Below are 27,060 nucleotides of genomic sequence, written 5' to 3'. Positions count from 1 at the left end.
ATGGGCAAGAATGGCATTGGCTAGGTAGATGATCAAGAACTCAATGGCCACACTAATAGTGCTTGAGAAATTCTCTGCTGAGATTGTAGAACCTGTCTGAAGGACAACCTTCTGCAAAACCCCATCAATGAGGTATTAATGGTAGAGTGGCTAACTCTCGCTTGGAGTTAGCCAAATGGAATTTAAAGGACTCCGAGAGCATGGGAGAAAAGATTCTCTGGTCTGATGAAACAAGAATTTCTGTACGCATAATCTCAAGCCAAACATTGCTTATCACCTAATTACCATCACTACAGTGTAGTATCATGCTGCTGAGGAGCACCCGATAGCATGATACTACACTGTATCACTGTATCTCCTCAGCAGCAGGGACTTTGAGACTGGTCAGAATTGAGGGAAGGATGAATGCAGCCAAATATTGTGAGGTCCTTTATGAAAACCTGGTCCACAGTGCATGCAACCTTAGACTGGGGCGACAGATCACCCTTCAGCAAGACAATGACCAGAAGCATACAGCCAAGACAACGCTGGAGTGATTTCTGGAAAAGTCATTGACTGTCCTTGAGCGGTTCAGCCAAAGCTTAGACTTAATCCCTAAAGGACAAAGAACATCAAAAATGGCAGTTTACAAATGTTTCCAATTTGATCCAATGGTGCTTGAGAGGATCTGACAGGAAGAACGTTATAAACTGCTCAAATCCTGGTGTGTACAGCTTGTAGAGACGTACACAAGAAGACTGTAATGATTGCCAAAGAGGCTTATACAAAGTGCAGAATGAGGGTCTGAATACTTATGTGAATGACTGATTTCCATTTTTGATTTTTAATAAATATGCAACCCCTTCTGAAACTATGTTTTTACTTTGTTATGGATTGATGGGCAAAAAAGGGAAATGTATCCTTTTAAAATTAAGTCTACAACACAATAAAGTATGCAGAAAGTGAAGGGGCCTGAATACTATCTGAATCCACTGTAGAAAGATACAGTTCATGGCCAAAATGGAATTTTCGGGAATTATCCCAGAAAATGCACCATTTCTCCAAGAAAATTGTTGCAATTACAAATATTTTGGTATACACATGTTTATTTCCTTTATGTGAATTGGAACAACACGAAAAAACAGAGAAAAAAAGCCAAATCTGACATAATGTCACACAGAACTCCAAAAATGGGCCGGACAAAATTATTGGCACCTTTTCAAAATTGTGGGTAAATCGTTTTATTTCAAGCATATGATGCTCGTTTGAACTCACCTGTGGCAAGAAACAGGTGCTGGAAATATAGCAATCACACTTGAAGCCAGTTAAAATGGAGAAAAGTTGACTCAACCTTTCTGTTGTGTGTCTGAGTGTGCCACACTAAGCTTGGAGAACAGAAAGAAGAGCAGAGAATTGTCTGAGGACTTGAGAACTAAAATTGTGGAAAAATACCAACAATCTCAAGGCTACAAGTCCATCTCCAGAGATCTTCATGTTCCTTTTTCCACTGTGCGCAACATAATCAAGAAGTTCACAACACATGGCACTGTAGCTAATCTCCCTGGATGTGGACGGAAGAGAAAAATTGATAAAAGAGTGCAACGAAAGATAGTCCGAATGGTGGATAAACAACCCCAATCAACTTCAAAACATATTCAATCTGTTCTGCAGACGCAGGGTGCAATAGTGTCAGCTTGAACTATCCGTCGACATCTGAACGAAATGAAACGCTATGGCAGGAGAGCCAGGAGGACCCCACTGCTGACACAGAAACATAAAAAAGCCAGACTGGAGTTTGCCAAAATGTACTTGAGGAAACCAAAATCCTTCTGGCCGAACGTCTTGTGGACAGATAATACCAAGGTAGAGCTTTTTGGTAAAGCTCATCATTTTACTGTTTACAGAAAATGGAATGAGGCCTACGAAGAAAAGAACACAGTACCTACAGTCAAACATGTCAAAGATGTTTTGGGGATGTTTAGCTGCCTCTGGCACTGGATGCCCTGACTGTGTGTAAGGCATCATGAAATCTGAAGACTACCAAAAGATATTGGGGTGCAATGTAGGGCCCAGTGTGAGAAAGCTGGGTCTGCGTCAGAGGTCATGGGTGTTCCAGCAGGACAATGACCCCAAACATACCTCTAAAAGCACCCAGAAATGGTTGAAGACAAAGCGCTGGAGAGTTCTGAAATGGCCAGCAATGAGTCCGGATCTAAATCCGATTGAACACTTATGGAGAGATCTCAAAATTGCTGTTGGGAGAAGGCGCCCTTCAAATCTGAGAGACCTTGAGCAGTCTGCCAAAGAGCAGTGGTCGGAAATTCCAGTTGAGGGGTGTAACAAGCTTGTTGATGGTTATAGGAAGCGCTCGATTTCAGTTATTTTTTCCAAAGGGCGTGCAACCAAATATTAAGTTGAGGGTGCCAATAATTTTGTCCAGCCCGGTTTTTGAGTTTTGTGTGAAATGATGTCAGATTTGGCTTTTTTTCTATGTTTTTTTGTGTTGTGCCAATGCACATAAAGGAAATAAACATGTGTATACCAAAACATTTCTAATTGCAACAATTTTCTGGGAGAAATGGTGCATTTTCTAGGAAAATTCCAGGGGTGACGATAATTTCAGCCATGACTGTAGATAGATAGATAGATAGATAGATAGATAGATAGATAGATAGATAGATAGATAGATAGATAGATAGATAGATAGATAGATAGATAGATAGATAGATAGATAGATAAGAATAATGAGTATTCGAAATTGGTCTTGTGGATGTACACATTAGTGACCCCTGCAAGAGACTGGCACCCCATGAAAAGGTGGTTCCTGCCCTACACCTGCTGTTACTACAGTAGGCTCCTGTTTCTTCTTGATCTTGAGCTAGGTTAGGTGGATTCAAAAATTAATGGATGGATTTGGAAAATGATGATTACAGACATAAATATTGTTCTTCTGTATTCCATACTTGCTAAATATCCGCATCAAAGTATAATCACACCCATTGACTTTGGTGTTACATTTCTTACCTCCCTATAGTGAACACCATTTCAGCCTGCTGCATGAGCACAGACACACATGTTTATATTTTCAATTGGCACACGGGTAGATTAAGTGGCTTGTTCAAGTTCACACAGTGAAGAAGACATGGAACTGATGGTTTAACAACAACAAGAATATTTATTTCTATAGTATATTTTCCTACAAAACACATAGCTCAAAGTGCTTTACAAGACGTTAAAGGAAAAAATAGAATTGAATTGAACAAATAAATAAATAAAATTGCAAGACATTTATATTAAAGTTATAAAAAATAAATAAGATCTTACAAATACAGATAAACAATTAATACAAATGTTAGAGTCCTTATGGGCTAAACTGCTAATCTCGTTTTTAAGTCTCTGTAAGTCTCTTGTTTAGATTTCAATGTTTTCGCTCTTAAACCACAATAGCACCACTTATGAACTATAATAATGGTAAAAAGTGTTAAGCTGCACTGGCCAAGACTACTGTTCCGGTCATTATCTTCTTTCAAGCTAATTACATTCTGAAATTTATCGAAAATAACCATGTGAGATTGTTTTTGTGGTTGTGTTACTGGATGTTTTACTCCTTATTTATTTGTTTTTCTCCAACGTGTTCTGTGAAAGAAGTTTGCTTCTGGTCTAATGGTGCTGTCTGATGTCAATGCAATGATTCATAAATGCACCACTGTTTCTTGTTTTAGGAAGAATTTTCTAGAAACCTAAAAAAAAATTTAACTTAGCTCCAGTACTGCTGGATATTTTTGTTCACATAACTATATTCAGTGGATTCAGAAACTATTCAGAACCCATCACTTTCTGCACACTTTATTGTGTTGTAGAATTAATTTTAAATAAATTTGCTTTTTTTGCCCATTAATCTGCATTCAATGACCCATAATGACAAAGTGAAAAGGTTTACACATTTATTAAAAATCAAAAACTGAGGGATGAAGCCACTAACCATATAACTGTTTCCTTATTTACAATGGAGAAGAAACCACCAGAAGACACCTGAGGTCTCAACTCTGCCCAAACACTTTACACTCCACTCTAATTAGTTCTGACCACATATACAGAAAAGCCACACTGGAAGTTGGTGTTCATTATAGCACCAGCTTTCAGAGAGGACGGAGTTCCTGTCAGTGAGAAGAGTTAAAATCTTTGAAGTAATCTCTATATATATAAGGTCCAATTTCTGTCTGTCTGTCTGTCTTTCTGTCTGCTTTTCATGAGAGAACTACTTAACGGATTTAGAGAGGGTTTTTTTCTATAATTTGCTTGAACATTCCGGTTGATTTTGTGACTTCTCTCATCTCGCTAAGTATCATGGTTTGCTTGCGGTACTTATTTATTTGCGCAAATCTGAGAAACACACAGTGGGTCGAGGGGAGGTGGGAGGGGCCTTTCTCATTCACCTGCCAGCCTTGGGGCGTTCCTTACCTCCACTTAGCTAGCGAGAGAACTACTTAACAGATTTAGATCAGGTTTTATTCTGTAATTTGCTTGAACATTTCGCTTGCAGGAGTGATATATTCATACTAATTCGAGACAGAGGCTGCGGGCCGAGGGGAGGGGGAAGCATGACGTCAGGAGTGGGGAGCTGGGCAGGCCCTTCTCACAGTCCTGTTTTACTATTACGTGGGCAGAGCCGCGGGTGATGGCTAGTTACTATTATAACTTAATGTTTGTTCAATCGGCTTTTGTAAAGTTCCATCTAGGCCTGGGATTGGATCTAATTATAGGGATTTTGATACTTACTTCATTTAGTATAGCTGATGTTAGCTTCTCGTAAAATCTTTGAGAATTCACCTACAAACGCGGAGTGAATATCCTCCTGCCTTGGATGATGCAAATTTCATAATAGTTATGTTATTTCCATTCCATGCAGCTGATCTGAATGACCCCTTATTATTCAAATCCAACATAAGAAACACTTTGTTTTTTTCAGAACACCTTATTAGAGCCTCACTATTGGCATCATTATAATTGTCTCCAGTTAACACACATGGTGGCTATTCAAATCAGCAGTGTAGATGGTTGGTTGAAGAAAGATTTGACTCATGAGAGGGAGCAAAAGGGCTGTGGGTGGTATATAGATGTTAACCATGGTTGAGGCTTCAATTTTGACTATAGATTGTAACAGAGGCGCTATATAGGCGCCTGACCCGACACAGATGCACACAGAGACACGTATAAAACTAACAAAGACTTTTATTTTCTTCACCCGTGAGCGCACATCTTCCCTGTGACCCACAGGCAATACGCAGTCCAAAAGCACTCTTCCAACACAACACAACAATCCTTTCTCCTCTCCCACCACTCCTCCTCAAGCTTAGTCCTCCTCCTTCTGACTCTGACCCCTGAGTGGTGGTGACTGGCCCTTTTATAGCCCACCTGGAAGCGTTCCAGGTGCTTGACCACCTGGTCCTAATTGCACTTCCAGGTGGGGCTGAAGATTCCCATCCGAGCCCCCAACCATGATGTGGAGGACTCCATCTCCCATGGAGCCATGCGACAGGTTGGGTAATCGCCATCCGCCAGGGAGGCTAGATAGATAGATAGATAGATAGATAGATAGATAGATAGATAGATAGATAGATAGATAGATAGATAGATAGATAGATAGATAGATAGATAGATAGATAGATAGATAGATAGATAGATAGATAGATAGATAGATAGATAGATAGATAGATATTGCAAGTGGTACTTCCCTTTGACTCTCCTCTGAAGAGTGACAGCATGGGATCCTCAAAGAAACTCTCCAAAGATCTGAAAACAAAGATTGTTGAGTCTCATGGTTTAGGGGAAGGCTACAAAAAGCTATCTCAGAGGTTTAAACTGTCAGTTTCAACTGTAAGGAATGGAATCAGGAAATGGAAGGCCACAGGCACAGTTGCTGTTAAACCCAGCAGGTCTGGCAGGCCAAGAAAAATACAAGAGCGGCATATACGCAGGATTGTGAGAATGGTTACAGACAACCTACAGATCACCTCCAAAGACCTGCAAGAACATCTTGCTGCAGATGTTGTATCTGTACATCATTCTACAATTCAGCGCAATTTGCACAAAGAACATCTGTATGACAGGGTGATGAGAAAGAAGCCCTTTCTGCACTCACACCACAAACAGAATCGCTTGTTATATGCAAATGCTCATTTAGACAAGGCAGATTCATTTTGGAACAAAGTGCTTTGGACTGATGAGACAAAATTGAGTTCTTTGGTTATAACAAAAAGCGCTTTGCATGGCGGAAGAAGAACACCGCATTCCAAGAAAAACACCTGCTACCTACTGTCAAATTTGGTGGAGGTTCCATCATGCTGTGGGGCTGTGGGGCTAGTTCAGGGACTGGGGCCCTTGTTAAAGTCAAGGGTTGGATGAATTCAACCCAATATCAACAAATTCTTCAGGATAATATTCAAGCATCAGTCACAAAGTTGAAGTTATGCAGGGACTCAATGACCCAAAACACAGTTCGAAATCTACAAAGGCATTCATGCAGAGGGAGACGTACAATGTTCTGGAATGGCCGTCACAGTCCCCTAACTTGAATATCATGGAAAATCTATGGGATGATTTGAAGCAGGCTGTCCATGCTCGGCAGCCATCAAATTTAACTGAACTGGAGAGATTTTGTATGGAAGAATGGTCAGAAATACCTCCATCCAGAATCCAGACACTCATCAAAGGCTATAGGAGGCGTCTAGAGGCTGTTATAATTGCAAAAGGAGGCTCAACTAAGTATTGATGTAATATCTCTGTTGGGGTGCCCAAATTTATGCACCTGTCTAATTTTGTTATGATGCATATTGCATATTTTCTGTTAATCCAATAAACTTAATGTCACTGCTTAAATACTACTGGTTCCATAAGGCACGTCATATATTAAAAGGAAGTTGCTACTCTGAAAGCTCAGCCAATGATAAAGAAAAATCCAAAGAATTAAGAGGGGTTCCCAAACTTTTTCATATGACTGTAGATAGATAGATAGATAGATAGATAGATAGATAGATAGATAGATAGATAGATAGATAGATAGATAGATAGATAGATAGATAGATAGATAGATAGATAGATAGATAGATAGATCAAATTAACTTATGAAATTAATTTGTCCCAAGTTGGAAATTTACTTACAAGCAGACACATGGTGATCCCATTTAAAATTAACATTCCTAATAAGAAGCATAGTTATCAATCCAACATAATCCAGTTAAGTATAGAATAAAATTCAATAACCGATATTGATTAGATTTCTAATGTCCAGTCTTTTAAATAGTAAAATCTGGTGCCATCATTTGTTTAGATACCAAATTGGGAAGAACACATAGTACAAAAGGACATTACATTGTGGCTATTCAAATACATTATGGAGGCACATCTATCCATAAATCTATACTAGTATATCACAGGTGATTTTCCACTTTATCTTATTCATTGCCTTTTTTGCATGCCAATAAGAATACATGTGAGCCGAGCAGAATAATAAACGGTGCGAATGCTGGAATGAGGCAAAAAGATGCCAGGACCCCAGTATAATGCTGGAACTGATCCAGTCAGTTAATGGATTTTAATCTGCCTTTAAGAATGCTTGTAACACAAAAAGCTTTCACTCAGTATTGCTCAGCCATTCAATAAAGTAATTGCTAGACACTGTCAAAAAGGGGACAGGGTGACAGTTTACGTCAATCTCATATATACCATCACTGAACAAAAAAAATTTTGTTAGCTAAATCCTAGGCAAATGAACACCCTGTGATATCCATGAACATTACTCGTCCATATGCTTTGTTTTACCACATGGACTTCCAGTTCAGTTGCTGTCTTTATAGCGTTTGCATTATGACAGTGTCTGAATGTGGGTGTCTGCATGTATGAATGTTGCCTGTGTTGTTTTCCTCTGGTGTGCTAATGCTGCCAAGGTCCAAAAAATAAGTAACAGGATGGATGAACATACATGCATCACAGATGTAAAACCTGTTAGTACTGGACAATGAAAATTTTGCATCCTCAAACTTTTGGGTTTATCTTATTGGTTTAGGCCTGCTGATCGCAAATAATACGTTTACATTTTTCTATCACATACCTTTTTTTCAATCACCTATTTTTGGGATTTCTTCTTATAATATAAATATATGTATACAGAACAGAAAGTACTACTGGAATATCTGTGGTGACATAAAAGTAGTGACACTGCTACTAGGAATGCAGTTTGGATGAACCAAGTATGGCTGATGGGACAGCTCTGCTAAAGAGTCTCAAAACATTAAAAAGAATTAGCTGTTCCATGAGCATTTGGTTCCAGGCAGGAATAGTATGAGACATAAACGAGTTGTCAACCCAATAAAGATATTTTTGCCAACTCTTCATTTATGCTAAACTTGGACTGATTAAATGCTTAATAAAAACGTTAACATTTTAGACAGAGGTTTCCACAAATAAGTGATACCAACATCAAGGAATGTATTTTGTTGGTCCACAAATCAGATATGTTATCAATAACAAACAGTTTGAAGGTCTACTATTGAGGGCAGAGAAAGCATTATGGAACTTATTCATGGATGTTACTAAGAAGTTTCTTGGCAACTACAGAGCACCAAACTGCATCCAGATGGTTAATGACAAGCTTCAGTCGTGTCTGTGGAATAGCCACCGGGCTCATCTGAAGTAGATAATACCACCCCGGGCCAAAACAGGGCACTCACTCTAACCTTCTCCTCTTTTTTTTCCTCTGCAGCAGCGAGGGCAATTGACTCCACCCGAAATCTCTGAAAAACTTAGCAAAAAGAATACCAGAAGATATTGGCTTACTTGCCTTGTTTTGTTGGTCTTTACTTTGACCTCTATGAAAGAATAGGGGTGGCTCGGAGTGGTGAGAAGGTTAATCTAAAGTGCCTAAGTGAAGGTTTATTATAGCGCCTGATGACCCTGATGCTCTTGACTCTCTGATCCAATGTCTTACTAGTATCACTGAATGGTTGAATTGTAACTTTCTCAAACTAAATAAGGAAAAAACAAATCTTAGTGACTGATAAAAATGGAAATAGCAAGGGTATTGGAAATAAACTTGATCCTTTAGCATTAAAGGTCAAGGTGGAGGTAAATAATTTAGGTGTAATCACATACTCGGATCTAAACTTTAAATGACATATTAACCAGATTACTAGGACTGTATTTTTTCAGTTAAGGAATATTGTAAAAGTTAGAGCTCATAGAACAGTGCAAGAAATTAATTCACGTTTTCGTTTTTAGTCAACTATATTACTGTAATGCACTCATAACAGGACTACTTAAGAAAGATCAATCAGTTGTAATTAGTGCAGAATGCAGCAGCTAGAATCTTAAACTAGAACAGGAAAATCTGAGCACATCTCACCAGGTTTTAGCATTGTTACATTGGTTGCACATGTCATTTAGAATCAACTTTAAAATACTAGTAATGGTGTATAAAGCCTTAAATAATGTTGCCCCTTCCTGTCTTTTGGAGTGCCTGTCCCCCTACACTCCAAATCATAACCTTAGATCTTCTAATGGTGGTCTGCTTATAATTCCAACAGCCAAGATCAAAAGATGTGGCAAGGAGGCATTTTGCTCTTATGCACCTAAAATCTGGAATACTTGACCAATAGAAATTTGCCAGGCTAATACTGTGGAACATTTTTAAAAAAACTGCTAAAAACTTTTTAAATTTGGCCTCTAGTAGCTACAGTTTAGTCATACTTTTAACAGAATGTATAAGCATAGAATTATCGTATTCTTCTGGGTTTTTGAATCTTTACTAATCTATATTTTTTTGTGCTTCTTTTCAGGTTTTTCAGTGGTGGTGCTTTGCTCCACCTCCATCTGGTCGAGGCGTACTGCAGCCAACAGTGGTGCTGGAATGAAGGCAGGCGCCCCCAGCTGTCTGCAAGACCCATTGCATCGAATCCTCTCAGACAAACTCTGGAAACAGTGAGGAATGATTTAAGCACATTTATGTTAGGTAAAATGCCCAGAGGGAGTGGGGTGGTCTTTAGGCCTTGGAAACCCCTGCAGATTTTTTTTTGTTTGATTTTTGTTTTTTCTGTCCTCCCGGCCATCTGACATTATCACTGTACTCAACTTTAGAGACTTGCAATGTGAAACTATACATAGAGACTCTTCTACTAATTATATATCTGTTTTTTAAGATTGCATGATTTTATTTTTATTTATAGATTTGTTTTGCTACTTATTTATTATTATTCATACCTAATGTTATTAGTTTTTTTTTCCTCATACCTTTCTTCTTGGCATCTTGTAAAGCACTTTGAGCTACATTCTTCATATGAAAATGTCCTATATAAATAAGCATTGTTTTATTGTTTAAGTACTGGAAATAACTCCATATGGAGTTATTTGTACTTATTATACTGCAGCTCTAACAGCAGGGTGGTTTAATTAGGAACTCAGAGGATGGGTGGTAGCCTGGCAACAAATAAACAATAAATAAAGAAAAAGAACAAGAGAAACTATAAATTCTTTTCTGTGGCACCATTGTTTTTCATCCCAGTGGTTGTTCCAATATTAAAGAAGTTTGTGAATGGTCAAGAAGCAGGCACAGTGTACTGTGATCTAGTAAGAAATAAAATATACAGACCAGTAAGTTGCAATATACATTAATCATTTAACCCCCCCAAGTTTCATATTTCACTGACGCCTTTATCCAAGGCAACGTTCATGACCAAGGCAAACTGAAATTGTTCACATACTTGTTTGCTTAAGGTCTCAAAGTGAGTTACAGGCACAGATTGAAATGACAACCTTGTGGTTTCAAGTCCAATAACTTAACCAGTGCAGTACACCATATATTCCAGTACAAGGTCAGATGTTACTATAGCCTGTTTCAACAGCACTGGGGCAAAGCAGGAAACACATCTGTTGAGGATACCAGTCCATCACAGGGTGCCCTGATCTTTTTTCTAATACTTCTAATGTTTAACAGTTTGAGGAGTCATCTACGTAGCTCATCATTGCTAAACCATAATCTAATACAGGATCATGGCAGGCTGAAGCTTTTCCCATCAGCATCGGATACAAGGCATGCAACATCTCTGGACGAGGTGTTAGTCCATCACAGGATCCGTTGATGTATACACACCTACACAAGATGCAGATATGTAATTGCCAACCAACCTAACACGTGTGTCTTTGGTGATGTGGGTGCCTGCATGGAAAACTCAAGTAGTCATGATGAGAATGAGAAACCTCCACACAGACAATGATTGGGCACAGGATTTGAGCCATTGATGCTCAATCTGTGAAGCAGCAGTACTAATCACTGCGCTACCGTGCCATCATGCCACAACCAGTATCTAAAGGTAATGTTACATACTAAACAATCTTGAGATTATAGAGAGTCAAATGATATTAGAATTAAACCAAATAAGTCAAAGAGTTTAGATAATATTTAAGGAAAACTGCTCAGAGAAGCTAGTTATGATATGTATTCACTTACTGTGTGCTTTATGCAAGCATACATCAATTTTATAACCCTCTTAACACAAAGTAGGTGTTCAGGGTGGGAAGGCCTAAGTGAACAACACTAGCCTAAAAGCAGAAAACTTGATAATGAAGATAACACGTACATTTTTGGATTGTTGGACAAAACTGGAATACATTGTGCTCTTCTGTTTTGTGTCATTTGTGGCCAAATTGTAGTGTATTCAAGAATCATAGCCAGTGAAATGTGTGGTTAACAACTTAATCTCAGATGTACTCTTTTGGTTTAATGTATTTGTCCAGAGTTCTTTTTCTGTTCAGTTAGTTCTTGGGAAGATAACAGACCCTGATGACCAACAAATGGCTGCTTGCTGAGAAGCTGTTCATCACTTCTGCTCATATCTGTATCTCTTTATAGTCGAAGACCTGTATGTTACAATATTAATCACAATTGCAGGTGTAAATAATGTCATCAAGTGAAGAAAGAAATTGAACTGAAAGCTATTTAAATAGTAAGTAGCCTTTTTCTCTAACTTTCTCTGCCCTTTGGCACATTTTATTCTTTTGTGTGTTTTCTCATTCCCTGTTTTAATGCAGATGAGTAAAACAATTGTGCTACTGAATGTGAACATTTGCCATATATTTAAACGCTACCATTTTTTCAAAGGTGATATGTAGCAACAGCATGGTTTTTGTTGAATGTCTGGAGACAGCACAATTGTCACTGTTTTTGTGTTACTTACATTCACAAAACTGGGCTGAAAACTCATATTTCCTCATTACTGTTAGTGGAGTTCATTCTGATAAGGCTAGTTGTGTTTCCATCCATCCATTTTCTTAACTTGCTTATCCTGAGCAGGGTCATGGTGAATTAGAAGCTTATCCCCTTAAGTGATGGGCGGAAGCTAGGAACAATCCCTGGGCAGGGCGCCAGTCCATCACAGGGTGAACACACACACACACAAGCCAATTTAACACACCAATTTCACCTAAACTGCATGTCCTTGGACTGCAGGAGGAAACCCTGGGGGAAATGTGGAAAACATGCAGACTCCTTGTAGGAAATACCTGGGACATGAACCCTGCTCCCCGTACCCGTGACGCAGCACAATAAATACAGTATATTCAGGTTCCCTATTTAGGTGTATTTGTTATATATTTTTAAAATTGCTTTTTGAAACTACCAGGGCAACTTTGCATAAAAAAATCGGGAGTGGTCTCCCCTAGGCTTTCTCGTATACTCAGATATAGGGATATTTGAGTAGTAAACCACAAGACAATGATTATATTTTCATATTATATACATTAAAGAACCATCAACAACAAATCAAGTCAAATTAATAATATATTGAACAATTATTATAAAAGTAAATTTGAATAAATTGGACTCTGCAGCTGCATAAATAAAAGGTAAAGTACCATTTCCAGTTAACGGAAATAGCCCAAAAGTTGATAGAAATCTACTGTTTGTACCAAATACTTGCATGCAACTTTTGGTTGACCTAAGTGAAAGTGTACTCAGGTTATTGTGTTTACATACACACACACACGCACACACGCACGCACGCACACACACACACGCACACACACACACACACAGACAGACACATAGACACAATTCCAAAAATGGTATTTTCAGACTCAGGAAGGTCTAAAACATCGAGGTTCATCAAAATCTTGAAATGGAATTTTTGGAGGATTCCAGTACGTTCCCTAAACTTCGTATACGAGAAAGTCAGGGAGGTCTAAAACGCCGAGGTTCATCAAAAACTCGATATTGAAATTTTGGACGATTACAATACTTTCCCTATACTTCGTATACGGAAAGTCTTATGAAGGTTTGCAACTGCAAGCAGGCTAACCCAAACTGAGCCACTAAGAACATTTTTTCTTGTACCGTCTTTAAGTGTTGCTTTTCTGAATAAAAATATAGTAATTTGCATTAATATTCAAAAGATATTTTAATGAACTCCTCTGTTTACTAGGTTTTAGGGAGATCCACTCAGCGAAGCCAGCCATTATATGTATTCACTTACTGTGTGTACAGTAGTATGCATCCTTGCATATCAGTTCCAATTTAGGTTTTTCAACTTATTCTTAAAAAAAAAAAAGTGCCATCATTTAGACATGATACCTCAGTGCAGAGATGTTTGGAGATATCACACTTTGTGCATTGTGACGTGCAGTACCTCCCTACGGAAGCTGCATTGGTAGACTGCCTTTAGTCTCCAATCATCTTTATTCCAAAAAGGGGATTTGGCCAATGGAATGTTTTGAGATTGCAAACCACAGCGATGTCAATGCATATGCTATAAAGAAAGTTTGCTTCAACTATGTACTCACGTTTAAAAGATCAAGAGAATGACAAAGCCCATGATCGCCATTTCCAAAAATCTTGGATTTGTAAATAAAAGCTATGTTGTCAGTGAATGTGCAATTTGGTAATGTTATTTTTGTATAAAATACTAGAGTTTGTGGCTGGTGGTTTGCATCCCAAGTGATGATCATATTCTTTTTCTTGTCATTGCTTGTCTAATGAGATTGATGTACTGATTGACCATGTGGCAAATTCTTCATAGTTTGTGGAGCTGCCATATTTGCGTGTAATGTAATATTAATGTGAATGAAATATATGGTTTTGCTGTAATACTGATGTTACAGCAGAGAATCAGAAAATGTTGAGAAAGCTATTACAATTTGCAACTACAATGCTTCACTGTTGAAATGGTACTGAGCAGTGCCTGGTCTCCTTCAGATATGACACTTAAAATTAAAGTAAACAATTCTTATTTTCATCAGACCAGCGAATCTTGTTTCTCACAGTCTGAGAGTCCCTCAGGTGGCTTTTTGTAAACTCCAAGTGGTCTTTCATTCGTTTTTACTGAGTAGAGACTTCCTTCTGGCCACTCCGTCATAAAGTCCAGATACGTGGAGTACTGCAGAAGTTTCTCCCATCTCCACACAGTTTCTTTCTCTCTCTCTCAGCTAGACTGACCATCAGTTCACAGCTCTTTCCAAAGCCCTTCTTAACCGACTGCTCAGTTTGGTTGGATGGCCAGCTCTAAGAAGAGTTGTAGTTGTTTCCATTTTAGAATTATGAGGCCACTGTACTCTTGGGAACCTTCAGTGTTTTCCACATGCTATTTGTAGACTTATCCAGATCGGTGCCTTAACATAATTTTGGCTCTAAGCTCTGCAGGCAATTCCTTTGACCTTGACATTGTTAACTATGGAATTTTATACAGTCAGGTGTGAGCCTATCATAATCATTTCCATCAATTGGATTGATCACAGGCGCACTCCACACAAGGTGTAGAAACAACACAATGATGATCAATAGAATGTGATGTGCCTGAGCCAAATTTCAATCGTCATAGCAATAGGGCCTGAATTCTTATGTCATTATGATATTTCAGTTTTTCATTTTTAATAGATCTGAAAAAATGATTAAAATCCTATTTTCTCTTTGTTATCATGGGGTATTGATTACTTGATTTAGAAAAAAAATAGATTTAAATGATTTTAGCATAAGGCTGCAAAATAGCAAAATATGAAAAAAGTGGAATGGTCTGAATAGTTCCTGAATGCATGGCACATAAAAAATAATGATAATAATTTAAAGTTGGTAAAATATTAATAATGTAATTGCAGCTCTGTTATGCACAGTAGTTCGGCAGGTGGACTGAAGAACTGGCATTGGTCTTTGGTTGACAGCAGTAAAGTGCAGTAAAATTCAGGTGGTACCAGTATGTATGTCATATATATATATATATATATATATATATATATATATATATATATATATATATATATACAGTGGTGTGAAAAACTATTTGCCCCCTTCCTGATTTCTTATTCTTTTGCATGTTTGTCACACAAAATGTTTCTGATCATCAAACACATTTAACCATTAGTCAAATATAACACAAGTAAACACAAAATGCAGTTTGTAAATGATGGTGTTTATTATTTAGGGAGAAAAAAAATCCAAACCTACATGGCCCTGTGTGAAAAAGTAATTGCCCCCTTGTTAAAAAATAACCTAACTGTGGTGTATCACACCTGAGTTCAATTTCCGTAGCCACCCCCAGGCCTGATTACTGCCACACCTGTTTCAATCAAGAAATCACTTAAATAGGAGCTGCCTGACACAGAGAAGTAGACCAAAAGCACCTCAAAAGCTAGACATCATGCCAAGATCCAAAGAAATTCAGGAACAAATGAGAACAGAAGTAATTGAGATCTATCAGTCTGGTAAAGGTTATAAAGCCATTTCTAAAGCTTTGGGACTCCAGCGAACCACAGTGAGAGCCATTATCCACAAATGGCAAAAACATGGAACAGTGGTGAACCTTCCCAGGAGTGGCCGGCCGACCAAAATTACCCCAAGAGCGCAGAGACGACTCATCCGAGAGGTCACAAAAGACCCCAGGACAACGTCTAAAGAACTGCAGGCCTCACTTGCCTCAATTAAGGTCAGTGTTCACGACTCCACCATAAGAAAGAGACTGGGCAAAAACGGCCTGCATGGCAGATTTCCAAGACGCAAACCACTGTTAAGCAAAAAGAACATTAGGGCTCGTCTCAATTTTGCTAAGAAACATCTCAATGATTGCCAAGACTTTTGGGAAAATACCTTGTGGACTGATGAGTCAAAAGTTGAACTTTTTGGAAGGCAAATGTCCCGTTACATCTGGTGTAAAAGGAACACAGCATTTCAGAAAAAGAACATCATACCAACAGTAAAATATGGTGGTGGTAGTGTGATGGTCTGGGGTTGTTTTGCTGCTTCAGGACCTGGAAGGCTTGCTGTGATAGATGGAACCATGAATTCTACTGTCTACCAAAAAATCCTGAAGGAGAATGTCCGGCCATCTGTTCGTCAACTCAAGCTGAAGCGATCTTGGGTGCTGCAACAGGACAATGACCCAAAACACACCAGCAAATCCACCTCTGAATGGCTGAAGAAAAACAAAATGAAGACTTTGGAGTGGCCTAGTCAAAGTCCTGACCTGAATCCAATTGAGATGCTATGGCATGACCTTAAAAAGGCGGTTCATGCTAGAAAACCCTCAAATAAAGCTGAATTACAACAATTTTGCAAAGATGAGTGGGCCAAAATTCCTCCAGAGCGCCGTAAAAGACTCACTGCAAGTTATCGCAAACGCTTGATTGCAGTTATTGCTGCTAAGGGTGGCCCAACCAGTTATTAGGTTCAGGGGGCAATTACTTTTTCACACAGGGCCATGTAGGTTTGGATTTTTTTTTCTCCCTAAATAATAAAAACCACCATTTACAAACTGCATTTTGTGTTTACTTGTGTTATATTTGACTAATGGTTAAATGTGTTTGATGATCAGAAACATTTTGTGTGACAAACATGCAAAAGAATAAGAAATCAGGAAGGGGGAAAATAGTTTTTCACACCACTGTATATATATCTATGTATATATTCACGGCATTCAAAGTCTGTGTCACAATCTGATTGTATGGGTGGTTACCTACCATATATATATATATATATATATATATATATATATATATATATATATATATATATATATATATATATATATATATATATGTATATATACTTGTATACAGTGGAACCTCGGTTTGCGAGCATAATTCGTTCCGGAAACGTGCTCGTAGTCCAAAGCACTCGTATATCAAAGTGAATTTCCCCATAACAAATAATGGAAACTCAGATGATTTGTTCCACAATCCAAACTATTCATATAAAAATGATTAATACAAAATATAAAGTAAAAATACGTAAAATAAATTAACCTGCACTTTACCTTTGAAAAGATGGTGGCTGGTGTGAGTGAGTTTCTAAACTCTTGTGGGATTCCACCCAACGGGATGACACGTGGAAGAGTGTCCCAAAGCAATCGCAGTCTCCCAGTGCTGTAGCAGTTCGCCATAAAAGCGAATCCGAAAAGATCGCAGACATACTATAAGCGCCTGCCGTCGATGGGTGATACAAGGAACAAGGAACATTATAAATGTGCAGGGCCCTGCCTGACTGCTGTGTCTGTGTATAAATAACCCCGCTTTTGCTGTTTCAAGCTGAATAAAGCTTGTGTTGCTAAAGTACTGAGACTCAGCTTTGTGTTTTAGGGTGCAAGACGGGGACTCGCACGTCAGAGCACACACGCACGTGTGAGCACACACATACACACACACACACGAGCGCGTGCATGCACACACACACACACACACGAGCGAGCGCGCGTGTGCACACACACATACACACACGCGAGGGAGCACACACACATACACACACACACACACGCGTGCGCACACACAGTCACAAGGCTATTGCTGTAGTAAACAGTATACGCTCGTACGGATGTTGACTATATGAGTGAAGCACGCCAACTCAGACGGAGAATAGGAGACGATTGCCCACAATCCTGCAGCGAGAGAGAGAGAAGAACCATCAGCTCAGTTGTGATCACATGACACTCAGCAGACAAAGAGTATACATACTACTCGTACTGCAAGATCTCGCTTGTTTATCAAGTCAAAATTTATTAAAAATTTTTCCTCGTCTTGCAAAACACTCGTAAACCAAGTTACTCGCAAACCGAGGTTCCACTGTATATATATGTATATATATATATATATATCTACCTGTATACCAGTATATACAGTATATGGCAATGGAGCTATGTGATTCAGCGGAATGCTTGAAACAATCCACCAGTGAGACAGCATTTGAGTACGTATGGCCTATTTTGTCATAAAGGGTCCTATGTGACCATATGTTTTCCTTTTTTACTCTCTTTTACGCAATCTTAATCAAAAAGCCTGAAATACACTTACAACTCTGTGGTCAGGTACTGTACATTACCACTTCATCATCCCTTCCGTTCTTTATCTGTAACCTCAGGTAAATAGACAGAGTGAAAGAATAGGCAGGAGATGGAACTACAAATTCAATTAATTATGCAGTATAGGTAATATGCCCAAATTATAAGCAAAATAAAATGAGTGGAACAAAAACTGCCATTACAGCATAAGTAGCAGTGCATCTTCTGACTGTAAGCAGTTTTTAGTCTTATGTTCTGTCCGTCTTGGTCCTCACATGGTCTTTGAAAGGAGCACTGAAACAAGCCACATGCCTGTCTCAATATGGCTGCCAAGAAAGAGTTCTTTCATCATGAAGAAATTGAAAGAGAGAGAGGTGGACTTCTCTTCATGGGCAGATGGTGAGAGAGACTGAGAAAGGCGGATTGACCAACTTATAACATTCCACTCATAAATTGTGAACAAATGGGTTTGGGCAACACACTTGGTTCATCCAATACTGTTTTGTCATGACTGGACTAATGGGGTGTTTTGGAACTGCTGCATTTCAGTCCTCTAGACCTTGCTTATTACCAGCTAGACTGTTTATGGCCTTGCAACCTGGGGATGGCTGATAAGCTCATTTAACTTAAACAGAGTCACCCTTGCAAACCGGATCGATACATACTCCCAAGCCCTGACCCTGCCATAAATTACATTCCCAAACTGAACCAAAAGTAATGGCATTCCTAAAACTGTCGGGGGAGAAAATTGCAATGGCTTATTTTAAGAAAACTCCTTCTTTCTTCATGCAACTATTATAAATTCTTAAATGACAATTTAAAATCAATTACCAAAATCTTCAATATTAATCACCACAGCACTATGACCACTTCAGGGTTGGAAGCATGCGCTGATTACAGTGCGATGCCGCACCCACCACACGGCGAAACACCTGGATTCAGGCTCAATAATATTTATCTAGAAGAGTGATATCTTCAGCTTTCTGATTTTTTTCAAAAGCCTGTGCCTTCTGCTCAAACACACTATTTAGTGTTTATTTGTCTTCAGTCATTTAGGATATCCTTAGTTTTTTGTTACTTAAAGAAGTTATAGCAGGCAAGTGGCCATTTGTAGCTTTTATAGCACTGGTTTGGAAACGAAAGCTCTTAATAGACTACGAGGTGAGACACAAAAATAACCGGACTGGGCTTGTGCCTTTCCTGGAAAACTGTCTGGAGGTTGGCCAGACGTGAATCACAGAACTATATCCTCTCCTACATACCCTCCCAAACTGCTGACCAGCTAGGTATATCCTGTAAATAGCCCAGACAGTATTTGCACAATGTCGGGTGAAAAAAATTGAACAGCGAATCAACATCAAATTTCTTGAGAATTTTCTCTTTTTCCGTAAAGCAGTTTTTGACTGACAAAAACATTCCTATCCTCGATCATCCTCCCTATTCCCTGTGATTTTTACTTGTTCCCGAAAATCAAAAGTGACCCGAAGGGAACACATTTTTCTTCAATGGATGAAGTGAAGACAAAAATGGCAAGCCTGTTGAAGATCCTCAAGCAAGAAGACTTCCAGCACTGTTTCAATCAATGGAAATCAATGCACAAGGCTAACAAAAGTATGACAAGATGTATTCTGGTACCTAGTGTGGAAAGGGAGTTGCAGATAAACGGCACTTACCTGCAAGTACTTCGGATCTGCTTCTCCACCACTAAAATCCATTGGCCTGGGTGTGGCCGCCAGCAAACCTCTGTAATGATCCTGGCTAGGATTGGATTACGGAGTAAGGGAAAGTGAACGCAGATTGTGTTACCTCTGACACTACATTAGCAGTGCAAGGTGGAACAGGCGGCATCAATGTGTAGGAAGTAGCCTTGGATGATTGGGGTGGCATTAGAGGATGGCCAAAGGAAGGAGACAGCATTTTCAGCTGTGGAATAATCCTTAGCAATACTCCTTGCCTTCAGCTCTAAAAAAACATAACACCACCTCCCCAAAAAAACCTAATTATAGAGAGTTTCATAATTTGCAAATGTGAAATTGCATGCAAGGTAAATTATCAGGTGTAATTTCACAAAACTGTCTGCACAACAAAATACTGACTGAGGATAACATCAGTTCAAAGTCAGACATTTTGGTCTGATTAGTATTTACATTGTTTGGTTTCTGAACTTAAAGTGTTTCCCAGACTTTAACTTTGCCTCCATTAATGTCGAGAAACTTTTGTTCTATCTGTATCATGACTTGTATGTTTGTCTCAAGGAAAAAATTATATATAAATAAAGTGCTTAGCAAAAGTATTTAGACCATTGACCAGTTTTTAAAATTTTACTGAATAACAAATCCTACAGTAAAATTGTGTTCTATGTTACTTTTATTTCAAGTGACATTATACCAGTCAATGGAATTGAAGTGAAAACCCTGAAAGCTTTTAAAAATGTGTGAATGAGATAATATAACACATCAGCTATTATGTGACCAAAGGAGCTTGATGAAATGAAGTTGTCTTTTCACTTTTTAAAACTCTCGTATGGTGCTTGCTTGCTCTCCTGGTATTCTCAAAAAGCAGATTTCCTCCAGGGACCCTATCTTTTTTTTTGAAGTTCACAGACAGGCTTTGCAACAGTGAATCAATGACACTAAATGCCCCTCTTGTGAGTAAATGTTCCATGAAATGGAATGCTGTCCTATCCAGTGTGACGTCCTACCTCAGACTCACTGCTGGTAGGATAGGCTCTGGTTCTCTATGACTCTGCTTTAGACAAATTAGTTTACAAAACTGGATGAATGGAAGCATCTACAAAATAATTTGGCACCATGTCCAAGGATGTTTTTTACTTTGTTCCAAAAATCACCATGGTTTGGATTAACAGAGTTCAAAAATGGATGGATGGACTGATGGATGTATTAAATAAATAACTATTACAGGCATAAATACTGCCCATATGTATTCTATACTTTCATAGAGCTAAATCCATTCAATTCACTTTTCCTGCCTCATTCCATTTGAGGGTTGCAAAAGTTCCAGGGAGATCATATCGACTGTCACTATTCAAATATACCATATATACTCAGGTTTAAGTTCTTCCGTAGATAAGTCGGAGGCTTGATTTTACCATATAATTTCCGGTATTTTATAATGTTGGTCATATAAGTCGAATGCAGAAAACTCACGCTATTGGTCCAAGAGATTATGATATTCTAACACCCACCTGAAAAAGTAACTAAGGAGCACACTGCCTTTTTTTTCTATGTATTGTGCCCACATGACCACACGGTAATACCGAACTATTCCAAAGTGACGTTTGCACTGTTTGGTGTTTTTTGTATTTCACACTCTCATACACCTTTATCGTAAGAGCATTCCTTATCTACGATGCAGCATTCGATCAGAAGATAATATGTTCGTTAAAGTGGAAAAGCAAGAAGATGTAAAAAAAAGAATTAAGTGTGGCATTTTTGAACGGGGGCGGCACGGTGGCGCAGTGGGTAGCACTGCTGCCTCGCAGTTAGGAGACCCGGGTTCGCTTCCTGGGTCCTCCCTGCGTGGAGTTTGCATGTTCTCCCCATGTCTGCGTGGGTTTCCTCCGGGCGCTCCGGTTTCCTCCCACAGTCCAAAGACATGCAGGTTAGGTGGATTGGTGATTCTAAATTGGCCCTAGTGTGTGCTTGGTGTGTGGGTGTGTGTGTCCTGCGGTGGGTTGGCACCCTGCCCAGGATTGATTCCCTGCCTTGTGCCCTGTGTTGGCTGGGATTGGCTCCAGCAGACCCCCGTGACCCTGTGTTCGGATTCAGCGGGTTGGATAATGGATGGATGGATGGATTTTTGAACGGCTGTATAAGTCGGGGTCTGATTTTATGATCGATTTTTCGGGTTTCAAGACCCGACTTATACGCGAGTATATACGGTAAATAGAATGTATTAAAAAAATCTATTTGAAGGCAAAACTGATTTTCACGTGTAAAAGAAAGGTTGCTAGTTTTACTAATTTCAGAATTGTGTTACTCCATACATGCTATGAAATATTCTATTGTTTTACAGATCTGTATTTACACATCACTTATTGTTTTGAATGGTTAGCTTGTATCAACATTAGTAAAACTGAAAACCTTTCACTGCCCTGCTACCCTGGTGTTGGATCTAGGAACAACATAATTTGAAATACCGTAGATACTCGCGTATAAGTCGAAAAATTTATGCCTTAAAATTCATTCAAAAAAACAAGGTCGACTTATCCGCGGGGCAACACAATTGTCCATAGAATTTGGGTAATGACATTGTACACTCACGCTTCATGGTGTTAAGTCACCGGTCATCTGCCATTTCCCATGGTCTTTGAAATAATTATAAGCCAGCAATACTATTATTGCTAATTAGCTAGTTTTTTTCTAATTTCATTAAATAATTCTTTAAACTGTGAAATACTTGAATTTGAGCATTAGCTTTTGCAGGTTTTGGATAACAAATATACCATTAGCTGAAAGGCAACCAGATTTGGAATCAAAAGAACCAAGGCAACGCACGCTATCAATGCGATGCAAGCGCAGCCCGCGATTCAAAAAATTTCTCTGTCTACCTGTTTGTCTCGTCTGACAGTAGCTGAAAAGCAGCATCAGGAGAGAGCAGCCTGAAGTAATCCAGCAGCGGGTGATCTGTCGTGTCCAACAGCAAGCCATGCTGTCTTGTGAAGTCCGGTAGCCAGTTCGGCTCCCACGGATCAATGTCTGGGTATTCCTCCCACGCGAACCTTGCTGTAGGTGCATTGGCTGCGCGAATGCATTCAGCTGGCAGCCGATCAGCTGGCGCGGCATCGGCTGATGTCCGATCAGCTGATGCCGGCTTCTCACTCTCTTGCTCGATTCCTGATCACTGTCAATAAAATCCGATTCTGAAAAATCAGAGTCCGACTCAGCAATAATGTGCAAAACATCGTCTGCCGAGTGTTTTCTTTTCTGCACTCGCTTCGCTCCCTTGTGACATATTGATGCCATCTTGCCTTTGTTTACATTTGTTTACATTTCGCAACTCACGCACACGCAAGGATTAGTTGCCGAGTCAACGAGTCTAGCATTTCTCCAAGCACAGAGGGAATGCCTGTGACGTGACAGTGAGTTTTGTCACCATTAACAGCTGATTGTCGCCTTCTATCTCTGATAGCTGTCAAGTTTTACCCTTGACTTATACGCGGGTCATAACAAATTTCGTAATTTTCGGCTTAAAAATACACTCGACTTATCTGCGAGATTGACTAATACGCGAGTATCTACGGTAATTCTTAGGTACACTCAAAGTTACTTCAGAACTGTAAATTCCTGACTTACAGTTGTTATATGCTAGAACTGTTAAGAGTCCATCGCAGAAAGCAAATGCTGGTTTCCTTTTCTTATTAAAGACAATGGGAAACAACTGCAATAATTCAGATTTTCCTTCTGTTACAAATCTCATTTTTTAAGAACATTAAAGAGAATTTATAAAATCAGAAATGTTCAATTTAGTTACTTCAGCTAATCCATGGTTTCATATTTAATCTGCATCTTAGTTGTTAACAATCACATTGATTTCAGCTTTCAACCCCTGGATGTCGACTTTTGTTGACAACAACCACATTAACGTATTGACTGCTGGACCATTTATTACCAGGACACTGCAGAATAGGTCTACGCAAATATGATAAATAATGAACTCTATCAAAATGCATTAGAGAGCAATGCTTTTATTATCAACAGTAACTTTATCAAAAATGTAAAGAAACTGTTAATGACTTTATTTTCACCAGCAACTTGACTAAAAGTCTGCATTTGAATGAGAGTCCTTGAAGGATGGGACCACACAGAGTGCAGGCTTAGAAGCACATGTGCTGTAAATATAATGCGTTTCCTTGTGCTGTTGTTGTGGTGTGAAATTTTGTATATCTTTATTTGTCAGACGAAGCAAATATAATATTATTGTTTTATTTCATTGTTATACTTTCATGTCTAATCCTAGAATCTTTTGGTCTGAGTCAGGAAGTGAATTTTATGAAGGGGTTGGGGGAACTGCCTAACACCAGTTTGGCAAGTGATTCTCTGCAGGACTCTCTCAATCAACCCCCACAGAAAAGCCAATCTACTGAGCTGGCAAGCATCACCTTAACAAATGGCAGTGGGGGCAGGTGTGAAAATAAGCCAGTAACTTGGGGATGTGTCGCAGCAGAATTCTATTGATTTAAAGTTTGCTGTTTGGTTTTGAATCAGAAGCCATTCTGTTTCATGACACCCTATTTCCATAGGATTTGAACAGAGAATGTATACATTTGGCTGCATTAGCCCCACCACCTCCTCTCTCTCACACCATCACGATGAAGGAGCATCTCACCTACCATGAACTGAAAAGAAGACCACACTGGAAAGCACAACTTGGCAGCCATACTGAGACAGGCATGAGACCTGTTCTGAAGAAAGCTGACTAAAAATGATGACGTAAGCAGAGACATTTTAAGTAACTAACAATTCTGTGTGCTGCCTGAAACTACACATCAGCATTTATCAGGTTGTATGGTTGCCAATATTCAAATGCACTTTGCTTATTTTTATTATTTTATGAATATTAGCAATAATATATTATTTAAAGTTGTAACTTAACTCCTGCTTGTCTTTTACTCTATGTAATTGCCTGAGGTTATAGATGTAGAAGGGAAGGTGGGGAGAAGTTATAAAGTACAATACCTACGTCTATGGGATTTGAGGCATTCTGAACAAAGGCTACATTTTAAAGAATACAAAAGAGAAAAGTAGAGTAATATAGAACTTTACCAAGACAAAACAGCTGTCCATGCTGGTTGCATACAACACATCTGGTAGTTGGTGACAGTTTGTGTTCAGTGGGCGAGTGATTTGTTAATGTACTGCTATTCTGACAGGTTGGATGCCTTATGAAGAAGAAATGACTTCGGGGCAGCAATTCACATCAGTGTCAGATCCTACAAGTTCCATATCATCCAGTCCACTGTCACTATCTCAATCACAATCATTATCATCAAAATATTCACCTTGCAATAAATCTAGTTGTTTCAAGACATCAGCAGCTTTTAATCTTTTTTGTGACAACATAATTATGGACAGTCTATGTATAGCATTATTGTCCACAAGCAGTTGCCACCAACAAAAAAAAAAATCTATGACTATACACTAGATGGCAGCACTGTAGTAGATAACTGAGACATGGCAGCAAACCTCACCACCAAGCGGACTGCATCTGTGATGGCTGTATGCTGAGATATGACTTCTCTCATATGTTGCATTTTAACAGGCCCAATGAAATACGACTTAACTCGTACCTCATGTTCAAAGTGTTAAGTAAGACCTTACAGTTAATCACAAGACTTGTTGCTATGCACTTTTTTGACAAATGTAACCTTAAGTAAAATTTAAAGTAAAATTATGTACGTTAGTTATGAAGGTGAGCATTGTGTGAGGAATCAAATTCATTTAAATAAAAAATACTTTTTCACTAACATACAATAACTGTAAATGAGATACATAATACACTATAAATATAACTATACAGGGATAAAGCTGATGTCACACACAATGAAAATTTGGAAAAAGGTTATAGAGAGAAGGCTTAGTGAAGAGACCACCATCGGGGAAGAGCAATATGGTTTTATACCAAGGAGAGGAACAACTGATGCAGTCTTTGCATTGAGACAGCTCATAGAGAAGCATCGAGAAAGACAGACAGGATTACATATGGTGTTTATTGAATTGGAGAAGGCTTATAATAGAGTGTCATATGAAGAGGTCTGGATGTGCATAAGGGAGAAAGAAAGACTAGAGAAGTACGTGAATGTGAGGGGTGTCCAGGATATGTGTGAGGACTTAGGTAAAAAGCATTGTTGGGTAACACCAGGGATATTTAATCTGGTTATGCATATGTTGGGTTATGGGATTAAAGACCAATCCCCCTGGTGCAGGGTTTTTGCTGATGAGATTGTGCTGCATAGCACCAGAAAAGAAGAAGTGGAGAAGAAGTTGAAAGAATGGAGAAGGAATTTGGAAGACAGAGGGTTAAAGCTAAATAGGATGAAGACAGTATGCATGATGTTTAATGATGATCAGGATTTTGAAGTAAGCCTGCAAGGAGTGGAGTGGTGGCTCTGAGGCTAGGGATCTGCGCTGGTGATCGGAAGGTTTCTGGCTGAAGTCCCATAAAACACCAAAAGTTACTCTAACTCCATTGGGCCCTTGAGCAAGGCCCTTAACCTGCAATTGCTCCATCCTGGGTATGACGTTAATCTGCATCCAACCCTGCATGTAGGCCTTCCAACATGCAAGGAATGATCTGGGGGTTGGTGGCAGAATTGGCACTCCAGCCACCGTAAAAAAAAAAAACTTCACACTGTTCCATTCCATCTGAACTATTGTGGTGCTGAGGTGTCACCCATTGCATAGCTGCACTCAGTTCCTAATCTGGGATCCTAAGTTGGTTTGTCATGTGGTGGGTGTGGCAATGCACTGTATCAGCGTGTGCTCCTAACCTCTAAGGAGAGCTATTGAAAAGAGTGGATAAATTTAAATGGCTAGGATCAGTGGTAGCCCAAGCTGCAAAGATAACCCTGAGAGTACAGTGGGAATGGAACAATTGGAAGAAGGTATTGGGTCATCAAAGAATTAATGCTGGTGAGGTTTTTAAGACTGTGGTTAAAACCACCAATGATGTATGGAGCTGAGACATGGGAAGTTAGATGTGGCAGAAATGAGAATGTTGAGATGGCTGTGTGGAGTTACAAAAAAGGAAAGAATAAGAA

At 39.0% G+C, this 27,060-nt stretch overlaps 1 protein-coding gene across 2 annotated transcripts in view; it reads right to left on the bottom strand.

Moving 5' to 3' along the window:
* The window catches only part of neto1l (neuropilin (NRP) and tolloid (TLL)-like 1, like), a 404,377-nt gene that overhangs the window by 1,276 nt on the left and 376,041 nt on the right, over positions 1-27,060 (bottom strand). The gene's annotated exons all lie outside the window — the stretch shown is intronic.

Source organism: Erpetoichthys calabaricus, chromosome 6, assembly GCF_900747795.2.
Source record: "Erpetoichthys calabaricus chromosome 6, fErpCal1.3, whole genome shotgun sequence".
Classification (NCBI taxonomy): domain Eukaryota; kingdom Metazoa; phylum Chordata; class Cladistia; order Polypteriformes; family Polypteridae; genus Erpetoichthys; species Erpetoichthys calabaricus.
The sequence above is the reverse complement of the archived record's forward strand: the minus strand, read 5'-3'. Positions and strand labels throughout refer to the sequence as shown.